The 21806-nt window shown below is 34.6% G+C and overlaps 1 protein-coding gene across 1 annotated transcript in view; it reads left to right on the forward strand.

Moving 5' to 3' along the window:
- Positions 1 to 4752: 4752 nt before the first annotated feature.
- MSR1 (macrophage scavenger receptor 1) overlaps positions 4753 to 21806 on the forward strand; it is a 75193-nt gene continuing 58139 nt past the window's right edge. The window contains exon 1 of the mRNA XM_003772828.3: positions 4753 to 4983. The gene's annotated coding sequence lies outside the window, so the exon portion shown is untranslated. The remainder of the gene's footprint in view (positions 4984 to 21806) is intronic.

Below are 21806 nucleotides of genomic sequence, written 5' to 3' on the forward strand. Positions count from 1 at the left end.
TTTTTTCCTAGGTTATAAATATTCTCACTGAAAATTTAGCAATCAACTCCAGGTCTAAATTAGTGTCTTCATGTCTCAGGCTTCATCTGAGCATGTCAAAGGAAACCATGACTCTAAAATGGATAAAACCCCAAGGCTGCACCCCAGGATTCTCTTCCATTCCTCTGATCATGGGTAACATAACTTATCAGAGGAGAGCCATGCTGTTCTGAAGAACCTAATTAACTGGAAGATTTTCTGTGTGTGTTTAGTCTTCTGTAACCTTCTATGGCATAGAAACCAATTACACTGAAATATCCTTAATAATATATTTATTTTTTATTTAAAACTTACAAACAAAACAGAAAAAGAAAACATCGTCATGTGCACAGAGAACATAAGAGAGTATTCAAACTATGAAAAAATAAATTTCCATTTCACAAAAACATATATAATAAATCCTGCACATTATAGTCAGAAAAGTCCATTTTTGCTTTCTTATAGGTTTCCTTTTGTTTTCTGCTGTACATTTTTTACTTTTTTCTTTTATTTGCCCATTTCGCAACTCCATCTCCCCCAAGCAGGTTATTGTTAAGCATGGATACGTAAACACATGCACATATATATGCACATATACACATACATGTATATATTCATATGCATCTATGTAAAGTTGTACTATGCTTGTTTGCCCACTCTTTCTCTGAAGGTGTATAACATCATCCTTCATAAGTCTAAGTCTTTCCACATTTTTCTAAATCCACCAACTCATCATTTATACCATAGTAATATCACAACCTTAGTTTTCCTATTTTTCTCTTTTTGTTATATCTATTTTAACTTTAATTTTGTCTCAGATCAGTGATTACCACCCTTGATCATTATTATTATGTGTATTTCTTGTTTTCTATACCAGCTGATTCTAATGTTTTACTTCTACCTAATATCTTGTCTTATCATTTAACAAATTCCCCCCTCCAAGGACCACTCTCTTATCCTCTCTTCCCACACTTTCCTCCCACTCTTTTCCTCCCTCTTTATTCCATTTCCATTAATTTACGCACCTTTCCCCATTCTTATTAATCTGCATTCTCTTCTGTACCCTACCATTATCCCCCCCTTATTTATTTGTTTGTTTGTTCGCTTGTTTGTTTTTGCTGAGGCAATTTCGGTTAAGTGACTTGCCCAGGGTCATACAGCTAGGAAGTGTTAAGTGTCTGATGTCAAATTTGAACTCAGGTCCTCCTGACTTCAGAGCTGGTGCTCTATCTACTACATTAATTAGCTGCCCCATCCCTCCTTATTTCTTAACAAATTTAGAAGATTTTTATACCCTTCTAGATATATTATACCCTCTTTAACTCATTCCCATGTATATAGAATTCCACATCTAATTTCTCTGAGTTCTTGCTCTCCTACCTCATTTGCAAAATCTAATTACCCTTTTAAAAACAATTACAGCTTTGCTTTTTAAAATCACATAATATTCAGCACTACCCCAATATTTCTTTCAAGTTACCCATTTACTAATGGCAATCTTATACATATGGTTTCCATGTATAAAAAAATAAACAATTTGTCATTATTTAATCCCTTGAAATTAATCTTTGATGTTTGCCTGATATTTTTCTTGGATCTTATATGTCAGATTTTCTATTGAGTTAGTGTGGTGGTTTTTCTTGGAGGCAACCTTAGTCTCAGTTGAAATAAATAATTACTCCAAATATTGCAGCCAGCTGCTAAAAATGCAAACGTTTATTTCTCCTTACAAATTAGCCTGATTAGTTGAGGCCTATCTCTCTGCCTGGCTCCAAGAGATCTTGCAGCTTTGTCCTTGGCTTCTGCTTCTGCTTCCGCTATCTTCAGCCTCCAGCCAGCTCCGAGTTGGAAGATGCAATGGATCTCTCTTGCCTCGAAGATAGGGCTTGTAGGCTTTTCTTCCAGAGTATTATATCTCAGAGCCCTGTTGATGTTCTGGAGAAATTCTTCTTAGCTCCAAGAGCTTCCTCCATATATATCATCTCCCAAAGGTTAACTCCTTTTTCTCGAGGCAGGGATTATGGGTTATCTCCCAGAGTGCTCTCTGGTCCTAAGAATTTCAAGGGAGGTGTGAATTCAGACTAAGCCAGCCCTGAATTCTCGTGTGAACTCCATTGAGTACTTAGATACTTATGAACTCTCTAAAGGTGTGAACACAAGCATTGTTCAATCAGTTCCACTTAGTATCTTGTTTCAAGTTCTGGCCCAAAATAACTCTAAGATTAAATTAACTCCAATGTCTTTAACACTTTGTAAAGAAATGTCTTAACACTTTAGTAAAGATTCCAACAAGTTAGATCTTTTTCAACAAAATCCTGGAAATATGACAATTCACTGAATGTCCAGTTTTTTTCCTGTTCGGGATTATGTTTAATTTTGCTGGTTATGATATTTTTGGCTGCAACTCTAGTTCTTTGGATCTTTGATATATAGCATTCTAAGACCATTTTTTTAAATGTAGCTGCTGCTAGGTCTTATGTGATTCTAATTGCAGCTCCAGCATATTTGAATATTTTTCCTTGTTGCTCATAATATTTTCTCCTTGATTTATTGATTTCAGAATTTAGCTATGATGTTCCTATAGTATTTCCTTATAGGATGTCTTTCAAGTGGTGATTGGTGGATTTTTTTCTATTTCTACTTTCCTGTCTTGTTCTAACACCTCAGTACAATTTATTTCTTTTATTATTTCAAGATTTTTTTTTTGGTTGTAACTTTTGGATAATCCAATTATTCTTGTGTTCTCTTATTTTGATCTGTTCTCCAGATCTGTTTTTTATAAGATGTCTCACATTTTCTACTATTTTTTTTCATTCTTATATTTAAAAAAAATATCTTTCTTGGGCTCCTATAATTTCACTGGTTTTCTTTGCTCAATTTTAGTTCTTAAAGAGCCATTTTTTCTTCAATAATCTGGAATTCTTTTTCTACATGGTTACTTTCTTTATATAATTTTGTTTTTTGTGTATTGTTCTTTTTTAAGTTTTTTTTTCTCAGTCTCTGTCATTTGATTTTTGAAGTCTCTTTTGAATTCTATGGATTCCTTTTGGGTAGATGACCATTTGGTGTTACTCAGTGGCATAGGAGAGGCTTTTACTTTGACTTTAGTATCCTCCTTTGAAATGAACCCTGTTCTCTATTACAGTAGTAGTTTTCTAGGTTGGGATTTTTTTTCTTTGCCTGGTCACTTAAAAAAAATAAGAGCTTATTAGTGTAATCACTTACAGTTCTGGAGAGGAGAGATGGCTACTTAAATCATCTGAAGACTGGACTGAGATAATTCCTTCATGGGGTAAAAGTAAAATTACATCATCTGAGAAACAGGATGGCCTGGGCCCTTTTACTTCCAGGCTCAGACACTGTCTCATCACAGCCAAGTCATTTACCTCTATCTGCCTCCATTTCCTTAACTATAAAATGGGGATCATAATAGCACTTACCTCCCAGGATTATAGTGAGAATCAAATGAGATAATGCCCATAAAAAGTTTTGCAAGCCTAAAAGTTCTGCTAATAATAATCCATTGAAGGTCAAGGGTCTCTGGCATCCAAGATCAATATTCTATGTGGCTTCTTGAATTTCAACTCCATGAGGACAACAGTTATAGTTTCGGCTCCCAGGACACAAGGGCAGCCCTCTTCATGAAGTGAAGCCATCTTTTCATAGCTTTAATGCTTTGGAACTGGCACATATGCATCCAGAGTCCATGTATGGTCCATCTAGTGTCTGGTGGTGGAGAGAGAGCATAGGGGATTATTTGCTTCTGATACAGGAATCAGGCATTCCTGGGGTAAGGTCAACCCCAGTGGATTCAGTGCATATGTTAATGCTGATAACAAAGGTGACAATTGTTACAATGATAGTAATGGTGATATTTTAGTACTGATTGATTAACTGACTCACACTGCTCCCTAACTATGAAATGCTTTTTCATTTCTGCCTCATCGTCTCCATCATTTAGAGTCCAGTCTCATCCAGGAAGTTTTCCTGGTAATAGCTAGCCCCTTCTCATTTCACAGATATATCTTTTGCCTCTTTCGAATGCTCTGGTCATGCAATGGTCTGCTATAGTTATATTAATTACATTTTAAAACCTGAATCAGAGAATTAAAAATGTGATAACTGTTTCAATATAATTAATCTTGCCTATAATTATATATTTTATTTTATGACTTTAAAAACACGAAGCTAAAAAGGGATCCAAATACCTCATTCAATTATGAAAGGATTTGATCACACAAAAAATGTTAAGAACTTTACTTTGTGATACTCTAAGTTCTATGAAGGACTGTTTTTTCTAAACACCAAATCTCTCCCCTCTCCAAACAGCATTTTTCATAGTTTAAAAATATTTATTGGATGGATAGATAGGTGAGTGGATGGGTAGATAAATGGATGGATAGAAGGGTGAGTGGATGAGTAAATGGGTAGATGAATGGATAGTGGATAGATAGGTAGATGGATGAATGGATAAATAGGTAGGTGGGTAGATCAATGGATATGGGTGAGTATGGGTAAGGATAGGTATAATTGAGTGATCCTAAGCAGTAGTACCACACAGATAAAACTTATCTCTCTCTTCTCTTTCTAGCCTTTGTCTGACTTGGAAGCAATCACTGGGGTAAAGTGGTCATTCATCATTCTGACAAATTCAAGGAGAGAATCAGGCTTCTGAAATCACCTAACATCATAAAGAAACAGTCTGTGCACAGGACAGAATGAGGAAGGACTTAGATTCCACTTTGATTTTCTCTCTCGTCCCTTGGGTATGTGTGTGATTGAGAAATTCAGTTCTCATAGTTTCCCTACATATCAGCAGACCTCTGCTAATCACTCTACATTTGTAGCTTTCATCCTTTGCATGCATCCAGATGAAATGTACGAGACTGAAATACTGAATTTCATTATTAAAGAGAAGAAAGAGATCCATTTGAGGAGGGACCTTTGGGACAGACTTCCAAACAGGTAAACCTTCATTAGCTTTCTCTAAAACTTTGGGCAGGATGGCATGTGGAGGGATATTTTTGTTTGGTGTCCTCAGTACTCTGCTGAATGTCTGGTATATAGTAGGTACTCAATAAATGTTGAACTGCATAAAATAAAGTTGCTTTTTACTTCATGCTGTATTATAACTAGTTGTGTGTGTGTGTGTGTGTGGTTCCTAGGATCAAAGATTTATAGCAGAAGAAAAAATAATTAGGGGCATTAATTTCTTTTTATGTTGAGGAAACTGAGGCATAGATATTTAAGGGATTAGCTCAGTGTTAGAAATATAGTTAGAGTCTGAGGCAGGAGCTGAACTCAGATCTTCATACCTCCTAGTTCAGAATACTATCTATTGAATCATGCTGCCTCTCTGGGTTCTTTCAAGATAGACAAAAGCAATTTTTTTGCAAGAGAAAGTGTGCTAGTGGGGAATGTATTTAATTCTATTCAGCAAATATTGACATTCTTCTTGAATTGGGGAAGCTTTTCTACATTAGCACCTCTAAGATTCTGTCAGTTCAGGGGTGTTCTGGAGCTCAATTCTTATCATCTCCAGAGCTGATTGTTAAATTTTTTAGTGTGTTAAATTTTAGTGTGAGCATTTATACCTTGGAAATGAGCAAATATCACAAATCAGGGTTGGATTTATTGTCCTGTTGATTGTCTAGACTTAAGAATATGATAGAAAAGATGTTAATGATACAAAATCAACTTAAAAGTGTGTTGTATTTCAGAGAGACAATTGTTAAACATTTGTCATCTTACATCTGCTTACAGCTTTCTAGAGCCAAAGATAACTTGAGTTCAAATATAGGCAGATAGACATTGTATTCTTAAGGTCTCTGGGTTTGTTTCCTCAACTGTAAAATGGATTTTATGACAATAGCTCCTATGTGTCCTGTTTATTATGAAGAGCAAATGATCTAATATATGTAAAAAGTGTTTAGCACAGTGTCTGGCACATAGTAGGTCTTAAATAAGTGCTTATATGCTCCCATTTAAATCTTAAGGAACTAGGAATTTAAAGATACATTTCACAGTTTGTGGAAGAGAAGTGTTCTGAATACTAATATGCAAATTCAGAATTTGCCATCATTTATCAGTCTGGACACTGTTCCCTAAATAAAGCAATAAGAGCAGGCAATTAAACAGACAAAAAAAAAAATTCCCTCAAAGGTCACCAGCAATGTTGCCCAATTCAAAGATCCAGTTTGGTTTTTCTATCCTCATCCTCTTCACATGCTTGACTGTTCTTTCAATGAAATTCTTACTTGCCTCCAAGTTATCTACACCTCCACTTATCTACCTATCTGGGTACAAATTCTTTGAGACAATGGACCAATGTGCACATTGTCTTCTATGCCTTTCAGTGTCTTTCCTTCTGAACAGAAAATGGGCATCCAACAAATGAACATTTCTTGACTGAATTTTGCATTTCCCCAACTCCAATGATAGCTCCAAATCTATATTGTTTTTTTTTTTTTAAATCTCTTCAAGATAGGCACAATCTAAATTTGTTGGGTGGCTATGTGGCTGGGGAGGTAGTTGAGGGCATGGTAGATTCTCTGGTTTACTTGTAATTTTCACTTTACACAAACCAGAGGAGATCGCTTTAAATCCCATTTTACAGATGAAGAAATTGAAGCTGACATGTATCGTGTTGTGTAGTCAAAATGTGATTTTCTTCAAATTTCTTTATTTCTTCTTGGGAAGCCTCATTATCCTTATATTCAAGTTTCTTTACAGAGCTTTCCTGGAAATGTTGTTACTCTTTTGCTTAGATTATTACTCATTTCCTCAAGCAGCTTATTTTTATTCCTTTTTGTTCTTCTTGTTAAACCATAAAAATGGAAACAATGTTTTTTGATGAAGAAGGATTGTGTCTTTAAACATTAAAAATATTTTTTAAAATTAAATATTTAATTATTTAATGTTATTAAATATATTATTATACAAATATTAAATTATTTTAATTTAATTAAATATTAAATAAAATATTTTTAAAGTACTTTGGGTAAACTTCAAAAGGGGTAGCAGGAAATTTTTCAATATGATTGAAGGCAGGGAAGATATATTTTGGGCACACAGACTTAGTGTACCCTTGAAAACAGTGTGGTGGACTTGAGGATAAAGAATTGTTTAAGAATGAGGTACTGAACATAGAGAATGGATCAAAATTAGAGAGAGAAGGAATAAACGGGAAATCAGGAAACTTGGAATGAGGATCTCAACTCAGAGATGAAGGACTGAAATTAGATTCAAAACATTTAGATCCAAAGGGTGGCTATGCCATTTCCTGAGTCCCTGACTTGCTTCCATGTCACAGCTTCTTAGGAGACTGAACACTCCTTGAAGGCAGAAACTCTCCTGATTTCCACCTCTGACACAAAGCAAGTATTTCATAAGCCTATGGCTTTTCAAATTAAATGAATTGTTCCATATCTCCTTCCTGCAGTGGGTCTGACTCCCTACTCCATGAGTCATCTGGGGCTGAATATCTCTGAACATAACTCAGTTAATCCTTGATTGGCCATCACTTAGAACTAGAGCCCTTTCCAGTACTTTCTACACTGGCAGACTTTCCAGAGAGGGGAAGCACTTACCTAGGGCAATCCCTGCAAAAATGAAAGCCTCCACTAAAGAGACTTCAATAGTTATAATGAAAGAGCTTATGATATGTTGTAAGATATATAATTCTGATGCATTATTATTGTTCTATGGGAAACGATGAGCAAGATGCTCTCAGAAAACATCCCAAAATAACCTCTAGGATAGTCCAGAACTTTAGTATTACACTAGATGAGATTTGGTTCATGGAGTGCTGATGTTTCAACTGTGAAAATAAAGATTCAGGGAGAATATGATAGTTGTCTTCAAGCAAATGGGGTTCTGCCATGCAGCAGAATTATATGTTATATGCTTGGCTCTAGAGGCCAATGAATAAAAGTTGCAAAAAAGAAAAAAAATTCCCTATCTTCTCTATTCCATTCTCTTCCTAGCCTGGGGTCAGGCCCTTATCTTCCCTGAGACCCGTTTAACACATTTGTAAAATGGGCATAATCTAACCCTAGAGTATTTATCTCCTAGAGTCCCTGGTCTTCAACCCCATTTCTGGTAGGGCTTCCTTTCCTGGATGTTACCCAACCTCCCATATTGTTAGCAAAATTTTTTGAAATTACTTTGTACTTCTTTGAATTTGTTTACCTCTGACAAGAAGTATCTCCTTTAAAGGGCAAGGAATATTTCCTTTTAGTTTTTAGAAATAGCTTATATATATGGATATAATCATTATGGAGAATTCAGTTTGGGAGTTTCTGTTCTTTCCATTTATACTGCTGTAGTCTTCAGATCATTTGTATACCTATTTTTCTTTACTTCCCACTGTATCAGTTTATATAGTTCTTCCTAGTCTTCTCTTATTAGTCATTATTTTTCACTGCTTAATAAAATTTCATTATATTCATATACCTAATACTTTAGTATTAAGGATACTTAAAAAATACCCCCATATTTTTGGAAGCCTACGTTCTTACCAGTTCCTTGACATTCCCCCCAAAAGCATTGTTATGCGAAGTTTGATGTGCTTGAGATTTTTCATTTTCTCTTGAACGTACTCAAAATATATGTTTGCTATTCAGATCTTTGGATTTTAAAAATATGGAAATATTTATTACTTTTTTTAGCATGTTCCTATTTCCAGAATGGCTAGAGTAATTCATAGCTCCATCAACAGTAGATTTGCCTTCCTTTCCACACCCATTCCAATATTGACTTTTAAATCTCTTCTCATCTTTACCAACTTAATGAGTAGGAGAGAAAACTTCAGTATTTTATGTGTATTTTTCTTATTATTATTGATTTAGAATAATACATTATACAGTTGTGAATGGTTTGTAATTCTTTCTAACATTACGTCTTCTAACCTCTGATTTCTTGGGGAATCTGGTGAATACATGTTAATTGCCTATATAATTTGCATCTCATACCATTATTGGAAAGATTTGATATTAAGATTTTCCTCATGAAGAGTTATCTTTAAGATCAAAGAATTACAGATTTATAAATAGAAGGAATATTAAGGTCATTTAATCCAATATCCAATATCTTCATTGACAGAGGAAGACACTTTGGCACAAAAAGGTAAAATGACTTGCTCAATATCAAACATGCTTCTTATATTCATTTTTAATAAATTTTTATTGATATTTTCTATTTTTACATCATCATAATTATCTCCAGAAATATGAAATCATTCATAATAGATTTGCAGTTTCATGTGCAATAATCTTTTTAAAAATATTATACTATGTTATGGAAATGCTTGTTTTATCCCATAAATTAAAAAAAATTAAATAAATTTAAAAATTAAAAGTCATATAACATAATATATTTGTTAAAATATAAAATAAAAGAGGAAAAAAATCAACACAACTGATTTATACATTGAAAATAAACCTGTTGATTGGGGGTGTTTTCTCATATAACTTCATTTGAATTTTACTCAGTCTTTATAAGAGCAGTTAGGTGGTACAATTGATGGAATGTTGGGCCTGGAGTCAGTAGGACTTGAGTCTGAATCTGACCTTAGACACTTTGCTGAGTGACCCTGGCCAGGTCACTTAATCCTATTTGCCTTAGTTTCAGCATCTGGAAAATGAACTTAAGAAAAAGGGCATACCATTATAATATCTTTGCCAAGAAAACTCCAAGCGAAGTCACAAAGACTCAGACACAACTGAAGAACAAAGATCTTTATAAATTTGTTAGGTTTCTTTTACTTTTTTTTGGTTATGGCTATTATTTCCATTTCCATTATTGTTATTATTATGTGTATTATTTTCTTGGCACTGATGACTTCACTCTGCATCAGTTCATAAAGATCTTTCCATGTTTCTCTATACTCCTACATTCATTTTTGTCTATTTTAAATATGACTACAAATTTACATACAATGGAAGCAGCTGGGTGGTATAGTGGAAGACCTGGGTCAAATCCTGACTCACATTTCTTAGTTTATTGGCACTAGGCAAATCATTATATCGCTCTTTCTTAATTTCCTCATCTGTAAAATGGGAATAATAAAAGCACCTAATTCCTACAGTTACTATGAGGATCAAGTGAGATACTATTTGTAGTGTTTTTTTAATGCCTTAAAATCTAGTTGTTAATAATAATTATTATTATTAACAATTTGTAACTAATAATTACTACCATTACAATTATTATTTTGTTCATATTATTTTCTCAAATAGAATGCCACCTCCCAGAGAGAAAAGAATGTTTTCCCTTTGTCACAAAATCCCTCATTTATAATTAGTTCTGCTTACACACAGCCCACATCATTAGAATGTATACTCAGGGCATTTTATTTTCAAAAATATTTTTACTACACATTTATTGAAAATTCTATCATAAGGCACTTTATTTTATTCATCAAACTAAAGAAACCAAACCCAAATTAAACTTATTTTTAGAGTAATAACTAAATTTTAGTTTTAAAATGAAAACAAAAAATTCAATGCTCATTATCTTTGTATGTCATGTATGCATGCATACATGTGTGTGACATTAGGTACCAGTGTGCTGCTAAATAGATTAAAAACTGGCTGTCCTCCCCTAAAAATGTACCCAGATCTCACTTTGAAGTTGAATATGCATTATTAATATTGTCTGCATCACTTCCTAAGTTTAAACAATTAACAAAATAATCAAGTAACCTTGATTTGTAGAGTTTGCTGATTTCCAGGGTCCCATTGAACATTTAACAGAGGCAGTTACAGCTGGTTCCAGTGCACATTAAGGTTTGCTGAGCACACCCACCACAAGTCATCAACACTTCTAAAAATCTATGACACTCAAATATGGTTCTGGATCCAATCAATGACTAATCTAGCCTTAGGAAATCAGATCTTCTGATTCCAGACCCAGCATTCCCTCTAACACTCCAGGCTCCTAAAGATAGCCTGTTGTTTTATGTTGTTTCATCTGAAATACAAAGCTTTTTTTCACAGGAAGCTTTACAATTCTATGCAACAAAAATAATCCATTTCCTCTTTTGTGATCTCCTTTAACCTCTTTGCTTTGTTAAGAATTCTCTGCCCAGCAGAGTTCTGGCACCCAATCTCATTCTCCTGGAACTTTAGTACAATTGCTTGCCTATTGTAAGGTTATGATATTATGCTGTAAGATACTAGGTAAATGGAAGAGTTCTACCACATTGCTTTCTACTTCTCCTGTAAATTCTTGCCAAATATAAAATCCTTCTCCCAAATACTTCATACTTTTAAAATTATTGAATACGGGACTATTGAGTAAATTTTTTTTTTCTTTAGTTGTTCTGTTTCATTGATCTTTTCTCTTTCTTAGTACCAAAAAGTTTTGATGATTTCTACTTTATTATATAATGTGAGAGTTGGAAGTACAAGATTTCCTTCATTCCTCCTTTCCTTCCTCCCATTATTTTTCTTGAAATTCCAAACATTTCTATTCCTTCAAAGATTTGGGGGTTTTGCTTATAAAACTCTTTCTTCTTAATGGTTTGGTGTAGCATGAAACACACACCTACACACATATATACACATATTATCTTTAATAGTTATTACACATATACACACACGACATATAGGTATATACACATACATGTGTGTATAAATGTGTATGTATAGTTATATGTATGTATGTAACAATTTTCTTCATTTTCTAATAAGTTCATAGAATGTTTTCTACCCAATAAGCCATTCCATGTAACAAAGAATAATAATCAAAGAGAAAAAAAGGCAGCTTCACAAAATTAACTAATATATGAGCCAAGTTTGACATTACATGCAATGTTCTACACCTATAGTCCTCTACTTCGTCAATGAAATGTGAGAATCACATCTATTTCCCAGGGATCATAATAGTAAACAGTGATAATAATAATGATAAAGGGAGCAAAAGCAATAACAGCAGCAGCTAACCTTTATATACTTTGTCAAGAATGGCAAAAACCCTTTGCCTAAATAATATTACTTAATTATCCTAAAACCCTTGTGATGGTAAGGGCTGATCTTGTCTTCATTTTATAGATGAGGAAACTGAGCCCAAGAAATTGTAACTAACCGGACTGTAGGCACTGAGATGGGATATAATTCTATTCATAACACCAACCTGCCTCTCTCTTAGATGAGGAGCAACTTTGTTCTCATTTTTATTATTTTCCCTCCATATTAATGTAGTCATTTAGGACATTCTTTCTTGGTCCTGTTCATCTCACCTTATATATGTTCATGTCTTTTCATATTTTTGTGAACTGTTGTGATACATTGTTTTTTATGACACAATAACATTACATTATATTCTCATGCCTTCATTTGTTTGCTGATTCCCCAACTTGTGTCCATCTGCTTTATTTTATTTTATTTTTCTGTTATGAAAAACCACTTTGGGGGTATGTTCCAATCACTAGCATTTCTGGATCAAAGAGAAAAGGAAAAGTGAATGAGTATTTATTTAATGCCTGCTAGGCTAAGCTTAAAAAAAAAACAAATATTATTTCATTTGATATTCCCAAGAACCCTGAGTATTATTCTCCCCTTTTTATAATTAAAGAAATTGAGGCAAGGAGCTATTAAGTGACTTACCAAGATCCATTAGGATGGATTTGAGGCTGGATTTGATCTCCTTTCTTCCTGATTTCATATCTAATGCTCTTTCCACTGTGCTACCAACTAGATCATTCGTAAAAAAAAAAATTCATGATTACAAATTATTTTCCAGAATGGCTAGACTAATTCATAACTCTACCAATAATGTATTTGTGTACTTATTCTGCCACATAGCCTCGCTTTCTTTTATTATCTTTGCCAATCTGCTGAGCACAAACTACAATGTCATATTGTTTTGATCTACATTTCTCTAATTATTTATTTATAGTAATCTTTTTATGATTGTTGATATTTTATGATTCCTTTATAAACTATAAACACCTCTCATCCAATGGAGAGTATCTCTTGATCTCATATATTTGTGTTAATTCCCTACATATTTTGCATATAAAAACCTTATAAAGACAAATCAAGAAGTACATATCAAGTATGTACCAGGTACTCTGCTAAGCACTTGGGATGCAAAGAAAAGCAAAAATAATCTCTGCATTCAAGGAACTTACATTCTAATGAAGAAAACCACTCAAACAAGTATGCCCAGACTACTGTTGTTTGATCATTCAGTTATATCTGATTCTTTGTGACCCCATAGACCATAGCACACCAGGCTCTTCTCTCAAAGTTCATGTTTGTGGTTTCCATGACACAAACTATAAAGAGAACAAATTGAAGACTATTACAAAAGGAAGGCACTAGCATTAAGGGGACGGGAAAAGGCTTCTTCTAGATCAGCTGAGTCTTGAAGGAAGCTAAAGAAACCAAGACATAGAAATTTTTTCTTTATTTGGCAGCTTGCCTTCTTAATCTAACTGTACTGATATTTCCTGTGAATTTTTTTAAGTTCCTCACTGAAATTATAGATTTTCATTTTTGTATGGCCTCTTGTTTGTTAAGCAACTCTGTCCCAAAACACAACTGTGAAAGATTCCTGATCTTATTTTCTTCTAATTTTCTTTTACCAGTAATATGACCCTTAAAATTTACATTGAATATCCATTTTGAACATATGTGATATAAGATATTTGTCAATAACTAATTTTTTTGTCAAACGATTTCCAATATTTTCAGCAGATCTTGTTAAATAAGGAATTTCTCACCTAGGCAATTTATAGTTTTGAGTTTAACTAACAATGCTTTATTAAATTTAATGATTTTAAATTTAATGATTCTTTCTTATGTAGTTCATTCTAGTGGGCTTGTCTATTTTTAAAATCAGTAAAAAAAAAAAAAGCTTTGGTGATTACTGCTTTATAATATTATCTAAGAAATGAAAAAGTTTTCTTCCTTTGTAGGTTTTTCATAATTTCTCATGAGATTCTAAATTTTTTCCTGTAGATAAATTTTGTTAATTATTTTTAGTCTATGGAGTATCATGAAATCAGTAAATTAATTTACATAGTATTGTATTTATTATGCTGAATATTCTAATCACTGGCAAATTGATCCTATTAATTAAATTAAGAATGATTCATAATTATGTAGTTTGAACATGCCTTAGTAAATTGATTTGCATATATATTCATATATATATGCATTTATATTTATTTCAAATAGAATTTCACTTTCAGTTATTTAAACTGAACTTTGTTATTTCTGTATAGAAATGGATTGGAGGCATATTGCTCAGATTTCAACATGCACTTAGAAGGAACCCCTGTAGAACTTGGTGATTCATCTGTCTATCTTGGGCAGGTAGTGCAGACAGATAAGTGGTAGAGTCTGGAGTTTACCAAGAGGGGAATGGGGTGCTCTGCCTTTGGAAATGACTCCATTTAACCTCAACTTTTTATGGAAAGAAGCATTCTTCTATTTCACAGGAACATCCTAGCAATTTTTCTATTTGGTGGTGGGACATGGAATACAACTATGTTCAAATAATCACAAAAGGCAATGGAAGGGCAAGTGATGGGTATGAGCAGACTCTGTTGTATAACTGTTAAAAACGCTAAAGACTAGGAGCCTGAGACGGGTTGCTTATGTGGCAAAAAATTAGGAGTGACAGGATGGACAACCAAAGTGCATGAATGGTACCCACTTAGCATTAGAAGAAAGGGAGACAGACCTTTAGTACTTTGGGTGAACTCCCAGTAGTGAATGTATGGAGTAGGGGAGACATGGAAAAGAATTACACAGGATAGACAGTTTGGACGAGATTTCACTGAATATCACTGAAGAGAATCTCTGTCACAATGAGATTGTAAATCCATTGGAATATGTGGATATAGTCTAGAAAATGCTATCAATTCTGTGGATTTATATTATATACTGATTATCTCAATTAGTTTCTTTACTGATTCTCTGCATTTTCCTCAATAAATCTTCATGTCATCACCAAATAGAGGTAATTGTTTCTCCTCTCTGACAATGCTTATGTCTGTGATTTTTTTTCTTCTCTTGTTGCTCACCCACATTTCTAAAATTAGGTTAAAAACACAGTGACATCATCTTTTGCTCCTAGATTACTTGGGAAAAGCTTTTAGCACTTTCTCCTCTATCTTTTTGGGTTTAAGTACTTTAAAGAATCATATTAATGTAATAACCCCTGCAGAGACTTTCTTGTCCAACTTGCTGCCACTGGCTGGTTATATTACCCAAAGGAGAGGGGTTAGTGCTACAACTTTCAAGGTTCTGGAGATAATACTATGGGCTACTATTCTTCTCAGCCATAGCTCACAAACCCCAAACAACTCCCAGTGTGCTTACTCGTAATAACCAGCCAGTAAACTTAAAACATTTTCTAATAAAGACATTCATCTCAGACATGGTGATTACACAGGATTTCCTCTAAAAATGATACACTCTCCCATAAAAACAACCAGAGATCAAGAGGGAAGAAGATTGGTCATAAATTTAAAGTACAAAGGTGGTATAGGGAAGACATATGGCCAGGATAAGTCAAAGCTACAGAACTGCAGCATCTTGATATCTTTTCTCTCTGTGGACAGTCTTCATGATATTCTCTTGAGGGTGATGGACAAGCTACTGACTGTTTGATTGGACTTTATTTTTGCAAGAAATTGAGGGGATAGGAGGATTGAATGCCTAAATTGCACATAAGAAGGCCAGTAAGATGAATGGACTCTTGGACAGCCTGCCTGCTCAGCTGAGTTGTCTCCTAATAGGAGTGGTACCTTAATTAGATAAGTTCATCTGCTACTGTGTTGCTAGATTGGGCTAGCCAGTTGTTACTGCTACTAAATCAGGGCTACCTGATGGTGCTAAGGGCCACTCCTTCTGTGTGAAGCTGCTGCCATTCAGTGCAGGATTGTAGCTCAGTGACTGGGCTCTTTGCAGTATACTCTGAATGATGTATTCATCTCACTATCCTATACAGAGTTGCAGCCTTTGTCCTTAAGCCATTGATTTGTCTGGGTGGTACAATGCTTTCTTCAGCTTGAATGTTGCTGTGCCTCTTTTCATTGTACTGCTATAGAACTCTTTAAATTTGGTTCTAAGCCTTATCTTAGGATCAACAGAAGCCTCAGATCTGGGGTTGTTTGTCTCCTCTGGGGAGGAGTTGGAATAGGGATTACTTTTCAATTTAATAAATCATTTCTGATCCCATACCCTCTTTTTTCATTTACCTTTCCTTGAATTGAAATAGAGACAGGTAGGTGGTGACTAGGTGCCTAGGTGCCAGGTGATGCACAGAACACTGGACTTGGAGTTAGGAAAACTGAGTTCAAATCCAGCCTTACTAGCTGTGAAACTCTAGGCAACCCACTTAACACCCATTTGCCTCAGTTCTAGGTGCCTAGGTGCCAGGTGATGCACAGAATACTGGACTTGGAGTTAGGAAAACCAAGTTAAAATCCAGCCTTACTAGCGGTGAAACTCTAGGCAACCCACTTAACACCCATTTGCCTCAGTTTCTTCATCTGGGAACTGGGGAAAATAATAGCTCTCTGCCATATACTGAGTGCTATATGAATGCTAGTGATTGTTATTGTTGTTACTATGATACTGATGCCACTAGTAATAATGATGATGGTGGTGGTAGTAGGGATGATAATGAAGATGACGCTGATGCTGATGGTTATGATGATAATGATGGTGTTTGTGGTAGTGGTGGTGGTGGTGATGGTGATGGTGGTGATGGTGTTAGTGATGGTGGTAATGGTGATGATGGTGGTGTGGTGGTGGTGGTGGTGGTGAGAGTGATAATGATGATGAGGATGGGAATGATGGTGGTGGTGATGGTGGTGATGGTCGGGGGTAGTGATAGTGGTGGTGATGGTGAGTGGTAATGGTTGCGGTGGTAGTGGTAATGGTGGTGATGGTGGGTGGTAGTGATGGTGGTGATGATGATAGTGGGTAGGGTTGGTGATGGTGGTGGTAGTGATGGTGGTGATGGTGGTGATGGTGATGGAGATGGTAGTGATGGTGATGGTGGTGATGGTGGTGGTGGTAGTGATGGAAATCCTACAGAGGTGAGTGACTAAAGACAAGTCCAACTGTCTTACTGGCTTTCTCATATGCAATTGAGTCATTCAAGCTTCCTATCCCTTCAAATTTTACATCTTTCAGCCTTTATTTTACATTTCAGCTTTGGCTGAAATCCAACTAGCTTGCCCTCCCCCATCCATTACCAAACTGTACTCTGATTGCACTTCGTGATTTTGTTTTAGGGTGGTTTTTTTACATAACTAAGTGTTATATTTTTTCAAAAGCTTTTCTGCTTCTATTGGTATAATCACATAGATTTTTTTTCCCTTTAGTATTGAATGTGATTAATTTTGTTAATTGTTTTCCTAGTATTGCTATTTTTTGTTTTGAATGTAATTGATTACATTAATTGCTTTCCCAGTGTTGAATTATACTCTTATCCTTGGTTTAAATGCCATTTGATCATGGTGAATAATGTTTGGGCTATATTGTTTCTGCCTTTTGAACAGAGTTTTATTTAAAATGTTTGGATTAATGTCCATTAGTGAGATTGTTCCCCTTTTTTGCTTTAGCCTTCACTGATTTAGGTATTAGGGCTATATTTGTCTCATAAGTGGAGTCAGGGAATGCATTTTCATTTTCTTTTTTTTTTCTAGGAAATTATCTGTTCATGATAAAAAGCTTGATACAGTTCACTTGTAAGTGCATTTGGAACCAATGTTGCTTGTCTATATTTCCCCTGGCTATTTCCTTTATATCTAGTGCAATTTCAGTTTTTGAGACTGGGTTATTTAAGATCTCTCTTTCATGTTCCAGGAATTTAAGCATTTTACCTTAACCCTTAATTGCCAAGGATATGACCTATTATCCATCCTCATCCTTCTATAATATCTGAAATTATAGTCCAATCTATCCTGATCATTTTCTCTTCTCTAAGTCTTCATGGCAATGACCTCTCTTGTTCTTCTCTTACCTGCATGGTGACTACTTTTCTTAGTCTTATTTTCTTGCCTATCACCCATGCCACAACCATGGATTATGGTTTACACCAAGGATCTGTCCTAGGCCCTCTTCTGAGGTTTGCTATCTCAACTTTTTCTTTGAGTAACCCCATCCTCTCAGCGTTACTTTGATTTCTTGGAGTTCCACCCAACACATTTAGTTGTCAATCCTTGTCATTTCCGTCCACTTTTTTCTATTTACATGGGCATCTCCCTAGTTCTGGCCCTCATCACCTTTTATTTAATCTCTTGCAATGTCTTCCTAGTTTTCTGCCCTAACTCAAATATCTTCCCACTGCTAAAAGAATATTCCTTAAGCACTGATCTAAGCCATTTAACTCTCCTACTTAATATATTTCAATGGTTCCCTATTTCCTCTGGCATAAAATATAAATTTATTGGTTTGATTTTAAGGACCTTCACAATCTGGTCCTATCCCACCTATCTGTTCTTATTATGTATCATTCCTCCTTTTAGATACTATGATCTTACTTACTTGATTATCTCCATCTATGATATTCAATACCCACTTTCTATACTTTGGCTATACCCTAGACCTAGAATGCATTCTTCCCTTTGCTCCATCCCTTAGAATGTTCATTGTTCTTCAAGGCTCATTTTCTATATAAAGTCATTTCTGGTTTCCCCTCCAGTTGCTAGTTTCTTTCCTCCCAAAAAATTATTTCCTGTGAATTTTGTATATAATGCGTATGTAACTAACTAAATATATGTATCTTCTGACTAGACTATAAACTGCTTATGAACAGGGACTATGTCATTTTTCATTTTGTGTCCAATGATTTTCCATAGTACCCAACAAAATTTTGCTGTTCAGTGAATGCTGGTTGTCTGATGCATTGATTGGGTTTTAAAAATTATTATCCATTTTTTATATTTAAAGAACTTTTCTAGAACAAAATGTCAAGAATATCAAGGACAGCAATGAAAAAAATATGAACCTAGCAATACCAGATCTCAAACCATACTACAAAGCAGGAATCATCCAAACAATTTTGGTAATGGTTAAAAAACTAGAGTGCTTGATTAATGGAATAGATTAAGTACACAAAATATAGAAGCAGGTGAGCACAACAATATTGTGTTTGATAAATACAAAGATCCTAGTTACTGAAACAAGAATTATCTGATAAAAACTGTTAAGAAAATAAGAAAGTATCCTGGCAGAAACTCAGTTTAAATCATCATCTCTTTTCATTATTATGAATATGACAACACCAGCAAACATGACCATTTCCCTATCTAAAGAAAATAAATAAGACTCTGTGAACTTTCAATAAGTACCACTCTATTTTAATTTCAAGTTGAATGAATCACTACCAATAATTTCCTGCTTAATCATTAACCTTTGGGAACTCCTGTTCTCCCTTGTTTTTTGTTGTTGTTGTTGTTGTTGTTATTGTTATTGTTGTTGTTGTTTTTAATGCATCACTGCCAAACTTTTTGTTTCTTCTTCTTTTTTTTTTTTTGGTATTACTGTCACTTCCTTCAATATGTTCCTAAACCACCAAGCCCTTACACTTGAAAAAATCCCTTCCTTCCTTCAATATGTTCCTAAACCACCAAGCCCTTACACTTGAAAAAATCCCTTCCTTGTACCAAATAAATGTAGTCATGCAAAACAAATTCACATATTGATCCCATTTGAAAATGCCTGTCTCCTAGTACATAATCTCTTTGTGAAAAGGTTAATAATGTTTTGTTATCAATCTTCTGAAGTCATAATGTGTGGTTGTGTTGATCACCTTTCTTAAGTCTTTTACAGTATTTTAGCACACCATGTTGTAATCATCATATAAATTCTTTTCAACTTTCTTCTCACTTCATTCTACATAATTCTGAACAAATCCTTCTGGATTTTTCTGAATCTTTTTTTTTTTTTGGTAATTTTTATGCCACTAAAATATTACATTATAATGAAACATTTTTATTCAACCATGTTCCAACTGACATTAATTTTCTTACGAGATGTTTGCTTCAATATAAAGTACTAGTGTGAATATTTTCTCGGGGATCATGATTCTTTTGCATTTTATATACATACCCAATTCATCAATATGTTCTTTCTTTTATTGATTAAAAAGTGTTTATATAATTATTCCCTAAAGAATGAACCCTCTTCTCGGTCCCCCAAAAGCTTTGTTCTATTGCAGTATTTTTGTTATTTTCTTGGTTGAGTTATTATAGCTTTAGGGATTAGTTCTTTGACTCACAGATGCTTTAGAATTAAAGCAACTTATTTTACTTCTTTTGCAGAATATACACTTGGGATTGGGCTACCATTTGTCCTCAACTTCTTCCATTACAGGATATATGGTCTGCTTGACCCTGTCTTTCCATCCAGAGAGAAGCCTTGGGCAGAAAGCTGGCCCCAAGAGGATTTCCAGTCTCCCTTCCATCAGTCATAGATATTCTTTCCCTTCTAGTCTGTGGCTCTAATCAACTTTCCTCTCTCAAATTTTACTTATATTTTCACTGACCTAAACTGACCTTTGGTAGGATTACAGGGAGAGGCCCTGTGATGAGACTCTGAGTCACAATCCTACATAGCTACTTGGGTTCATCATACTGAGTTTATAGTAGACTGCAAAGTTGGCTTACTGAGAGGGAATTTTGAGTAGTCAATTCCTCTGCCATTATTTAATGTACCTTTATCCTGTGGTATCCGTTTTTTGCATTAAGCTTTGATTCATTACATTGTCTGAAGTTCTGAAGTATTTGCCTAATCATTGGCAGGCTGTCTCTTCCAATAGAATATGAGTTCTGTCCTTCTTTGATTCCTCAGTGTTTAGAATGTAATAATATGAAACATAGCAACTATTGTATATAGTCATTATTCATTGTGTGTTTCTGCAGATGGCTTCTGATCTCCCATTTCTTGATTTTGCACTGGCCTTCCCCCACACTTGGAATACACTATTTCCTCACCTCGATCTAAAAGAATGCCTCATTTCTTTCAAGCATTCTTTCAAACACTTTCTTCAAGCTGTTTAAGTATCACTTTTGACACCAAGGATTCAATCTGAGTGAGATCCAGGGACCAAAGAATTAATGAGTAAACTTCAAGGAGTTCATGAAATCAAATAGGGAAAAAACTGCACTTTCATTTTCACTAATCTCAAACTAAACTTAAATATTTTGTTTAATTACTTAAAAAAACTTATTCTAAGAAGGAGCCATGGGCTTCATTATACTACCAAAGTATTCCAAATGTAATGAACATTAAGAACTCTTGCTCTATATGAAGCTTTCCTGATCCCTCCAAATACTAGGGGCATCTCTTCTTAATGACCTAGTCTTTTTACACTATATTTTTTCATTTATATACATTTGTTTTACCCCCTCTTATGCCCCCAAACTCAAGGTTCTTAAGAATAGAGGCTTTTCATTTTGGTCTTGGATGTTTTAGTACCTAGCACAGTGACTAAAATACTAAGTACTGTTGATTGATGTTTGATTGATGATTAGGTGATGAAAGTTTCATCCAAGCTCAGTAATGAAGGAAGGTGATGGCAGTGTGGGAATGAAGAGTATTTCAATGTGGCTGAATCAGAGTATATGAAGTGTGATATTAGCCTAATAGGAAGGCTGGAGACAGAATGTGGAGGGTCTTAAATCCACTAATCAATCACCAAGTCTTTATTAAATGCCTATTTTATGACAATCACTGAGCTAGATGTTGACAATACAAAAACAAAAGAATGGAAAAAATTCCTTCCTTTAATGACTTTATACCTTTATACTTCATTGG

Source organism: Sarcophilus harrisii, chromosome 6 (genome assembly GCF_902635505.1).
Source record: "Sarcophilus harrisii chromosome 6, mSarHar1.11, whole genome shotgun sequence".
Classification (NCBI taxonomy): Eukaryota; Metazoa; Chordata; class Mammalia; order Dasyuromorphia; family Dasyuridae; genus Sarcophilus; species Sarcophilus harrisii.